At 27.7% G+C, this 4,984-nt stretch overlaps 1 non-coding gene across 1 annotated transcript in view; it reads left to right on the forward strand.

Moving 5' to 3' along the window:
- Positions 1 to 208: 208 nt before the first annotated feature.
- LOC106689591 (uncharacterized) overlaps positions 209 to 4,984 on the forward strand; it is a 9,531-nt gene continuing 4,755 nt past the window's right edge. Inside the window, exons 1-2 of the transcript XR_010845087.1 lie at positions 209 to 405; positions 3,957 to 4,107. This is a non-coding gene — a transcript (uncharacterized protein). The remainder of the gene's footprint in view (positions 406 to 3,956; positions 4,108 to 4,984) is intronic.

Consider the following 4,984-nt stretch of genomic DNA (forward strand, 5'->3'; position numbering starts at 1 on the left):
GTTGTTACTTAATTTAATTACTATATACTACCACCTTAATTATTCATACTACATTCCTTATTATTTAATTTAATTATTTTTCTTTAGTCTAATTCTGTTATTAGATACACATATTTTGTTTTTAATACATCTATTAAATTGATCATTGCGTACTTTATCATTCGATTTTGAATTTAAACCATTCATGATTGATTTGAATTCGCAGATCCCTTTGATGATGGACATTTGCCTAAACATTTCATGAATAACTGGATTTTGTTAAGATTTGAAAAGGAGGACCTTGCATTGTTGCTACAATTTTCCAGTTACTTTTCTAAATTTGGAATAGACATTACCTCTAGATCAAACGGAACATTGACTATCGTATCTATTCCTGAGATATTACACTATCTCGGAGGCTACTGGGTAAGCGAATGATTCTAAATTTTATTCATTGTACAAATGATTGAGCATTTCTTTTAAATCAAAATATATAGACAGAATTTAATTTATTTCCCCTCTAGTTTGTTTTTAAGGTTTGCTATATTATAGTAATTGGTGATATTTTTTATAATATATAATAAAAATTATTTTTATTAAAAATAAATACAAAAAAGTACTAAAAGTACTCCTATAGAAAAAAAAGTACTAATAGAATATCTGTCTTACACAGTCCCTTTTTGATTTCTTCCCACGACTTTTCTTAAGAATCGCATTTCTACTGCCGTAGTTGGCTTGCATGTTTTTTAAAGAATTTTAGAATAGGTAAGAATATTAACTTAAACAAGTGTAACTTTATTTAATTAAATAGAATTTTTATCTATTTTAGTCTCCAAACATTTTTATTCTATTTATAAGTCTGACGTTTCAGCCAATTCGGCCATCCTCAGGGACAATCTTAATACAATTTTAGAACTAAATCAATTAACAAACAACTTCATGCAGGCTAAATCAGTCAAAGAAGGTGACTGTGATAAATAATTTTTATTTATTAGAGATTTATTTATTTACAGTCAAAGAAGGTGACTGTGATAAATAATTTTTATTTTTATTTTAATGTGAAAATTGACTAATTAGGGTAATTTGTTGGATTGACCTGGGCAGAATTGCCTGCATGAAGTTGTTTGTTAAATGATTTAGTTCTAAAATTGTATTAAGATTGTCCCTGAGGATGGCCGAATTGGCTGAAACGTTGGACTTACAAATAGAATAGAAATGTTTTGAGACTAAAATGGCTAAAAATTTAATTTAATTAAACAATATTAACCAGTCTCAAGAAAGTGTTAAGATTATAAATAAAAGTGTAACTTTGTTTCTTTGCTTACTTCTCATTTACCTATCAGTCTGAAGATATTTGGAAGAATGCACATTTTGCTTTTCTTATTCTGATCAAATCTCATGATCTATTTGTACATCTCTACTAATGACAGTACCTAGAAAACAAAAATTTTTCACTAATTCAAGGTTCTGTTCAAGGCAATTTATTACAAACTGTTGGTATGACCTTCCAATATTACAGGGATTTATCCTCAATCCTTTCCTTTGTAGTTCTTCAGACTATTCATTGACAGTTTTTTATAGACATTCTGGACCATCTGCAATCACCATTGTCTTATCTCACCACTCTGACTATGGATTGATAGAATTTATACACAGGACCAAAAATAAATAAAATAAGTTATTATATTAACTGAAGAACTACAAAAAAAAATTCTGAATTTGAGATGAGCCAAATAAAAAATCTTATTCATTTAAGTAAACATATATATAATTTTATAAAGTAAATAGATAACTAAGAAAATACCGATTATACAAAAAAAAATTAAAACAATATAATATAAAAGAAAATATACTGCTGAAAAACCAAATATTTAAAATAGTACATTTAAATATTCCTAAGTAATTAAAGCTTTGAGCAAAACAAAAATATTATAACTTATTACAAAACTTGCAGGTACTTCACCATTTAATTTATATTTGAAACTGTTTATATTAAAAGACATAAAATATAAGTTACTAAGAGTGTCTGGATCAAATTATCAGTTTTCTGTCCAACAAAATTTTTTCATGCTTTTAAAGCAAAATTAATTCTTCAGAACATTTTTGTTGAATTTTAATGGAGGGGAAAATTTTTTGTATGACAGTAAATAATTATATTTATAAAATAAAGTAACAACTAGTTATTAGGCAGTTTTTTTTGTTTTACAACTAATTAAACAATTTAGCTGTAGTTATAAAATAAAGCAAAAACCAGGTATTTTCACACAAATAATTGTTAACAAAAACAAATAACCAAATTTTAAATTAATTAATTTTACTAAACATTTTTTAAAAAAGTTTTTAATCATTAAGTAAACAATTTAGCCATAGGATATGAAATTGAAAAGTAGATCATGTTGGTAATAATGAAGGTTACGCTCTTAAGCCTAAAGTATCTATATGTAAAATACAAGTGAATTGCTTTATCTATTTTTTTTTTAAATTTAGGTAGGTACTTTAGTTACTTAAAAATTAAAGTAACGAAATGAAACAAAAGTGAGCAGCTGAAATTCTTAGAGCAAGCAAAGTGATAGTTTTGTAACAGATTCATATAAAAAAAAGTGGTGTCTTGCAGTGCATAATGGTCAAGTAATCACCAAAAGAACAATAACTTTTTGTAGGCAACAAATAAAAGTTACTTAATCATTTCAGAATAAGTATTAAAAAAATTACTTATTTCCTCATATTGGGTCCACTTTTATGGGAAAAAATTAATTTTTTTTTTCTTTTCAAAACTCGAAGTTTAGCTGTAATTCACTTCCAAATATTCTCACTCAATTACTCAATATAAACTTAGGTCAATTTTGAGAAAAACCACGAGATCCTTTCATGTTTTGATAAGTTTTATTATTAACTGGTTAATATAGAAAACTTTCCATGACTAAAAGTTTACAGTACAGCCAAATAATTTTTTGACTTTCCTCTATGAAATCAGAGTTTCTGGACCACCATGAGGCAGTCTATGAATAATAAAGTTTTCAATTTATTATTGAATGGGGAATTTTCTTTCTAAACTAGAAATAATATAGATCTTCTGGCTCTTAAAACACAAGAAAATTCATGTTATACCACAAAACCTGTATTTTTTAATTTTCACAACCTTTCAGGACAGCTATTGTATGATTAAAAGATGGAAAATTTACCATTATCAATTTATCAGGCTGATCTCTGTGGCCTAAGAGCGAACCAGAATTTTGTCCATATTTACAGTTTTGAATTTGACAATTAATTAGTGGTGATGTTGAACACGAGGGTGGTGGACATAAATAAAATGTTTTTACTGTTTTATTTGTTACAGTTAGATAACATAAAACGTTCTTACTGTAGTAAAAACATTGAACACAACACACAACATACACAAAAGCTTGGTGGCTCCCTGACTGACCGTTACAAACCTGCTTGTGATACAATCGATATATTCACAGTTTGCCACTGAGCAATATGTATAAAAAAAAAAATGAATTTTTACATCACAGTTTAATAGGTGAGATCTTGCTTCTAACTCATCAAACAATTATCTTTTATATTGTATTCTCCTATTCCAATTATCCTTTTTAATAAATCATTATATTTATGAAATGTCTTGATGCCATCATTGTTATCTACTGAGGAAAGTTTAGAATTGAGCAAGGAATTCATTAAGCCTATTATAAAATCCATTAATTGGACTTTTGACCAGCAACTAATTTCACCAGTCTCCAATGAATCACCATTACTATCCATAATTGAAGAAATTCTTGTAATTAGAAGTAACTAAATGAAAAAAAAATTTAAAGAAAATAGTGAGCTTGAATATGTATAATGATTTAAAGACAGGAATAAATGAGAATTTGGAATCCAGAATAAATATTCAAATCAATATTTTATTTCTATTTATTTATAAGTATTTTCAGTTTATTCAGCCTGCCTACTGATCTAGTGCATTTTCCAATTTTCAGACTAGAACTGTTTCAAGTTATGTCAATTTTTTGTTCAATAACTTGAAAACAATGGTTGAGGAGCAATTGCATTCTATAAAGACTTCAAGAAGTCCTACAAACGTCATTCCCAATATTCTACACAAACAGATATGTAAAACAGCTTGTTCTAGTAAGTATAATGTGTTTCCAGCTTTGTGATTATTTTTATGCTGTTATAGTAATTATGGATACTTTATTCATTATTCGTGGATCCTGTATCCCAAACTGTGATCAATTCAAGAAGAATAGCACATTTTGACATTAATTGATTTTAAATTTGCTTCAGCTTTATTCATTTAAATATTTTAGTAATGAACAGTAGAATGTTCATTTTGTCGTTCGTCATTTTATTTGTATTTAATGGTTAAAGTGACTTGATAATTTATAGCTAAATCGCTAATAATTAGAATGTATTCAAATTTTTAAAAATTAACCATTTTTTAAAAAATAAAACATGTAAAATATTGGTGTATATGACTTCTCTATTGGTAGTGGCTGTTAAAAAGAAAGTTGACTTGCCCTCGTATTAGAGATGACCAATGGAATAGTTTATTTGTTTACAATGCTCCAAAGCTCCAAAAGCTAAATTTGAGAATCCTGCATATTTTATGACTAGAGGGAATGGGGTAGCGCAGTAGATAAGCTGCTGGACTCCTAACTCATGGTCTTAAGTTTGACGTAGAAGATAATTTACTTATTCTATTATTTAGGCTGTGGCTTGACTCTGGAGTTGGAACATCTTTCTTGGGCATGCCTAACCTCTATAAAATTTGTACCTTCCCCATCATTGGTTCAGGGATAAACCTGTCATATGAGCATGTATGCTTATCATGTCATCTTGTTATTTCGGTTGGAATAGAATGAAAAAATATCAGTATTTTTTCATTCCGTTCCAAACAAAATACTAAACCCAGCAGCATACTGTTACTAATATCAGTTTGATAGTGTGTTATCAGGTTTCTGCCATTTTGTAAGAACAAATGAATTAATGAGTCTGTTAACTGTCT

Source organism: Halyomorpha halys, unplaced genomic scaffold (genome assembly GCF_000696795.3).
Source record: "Halyomorpha halys isolate HHAL.00 unplaced genomic scaffold, Hhal_1.1 Scaffold1402.1, whole genome shotgun sequence".
In the NCBI taxonomy this organism is placed as follows: Eukaryota; Metazoa; Arthropoda; class Insecta; order Hemiptera; family Pentatomidae; genus Halyomorpha; species Halyomorpha halys.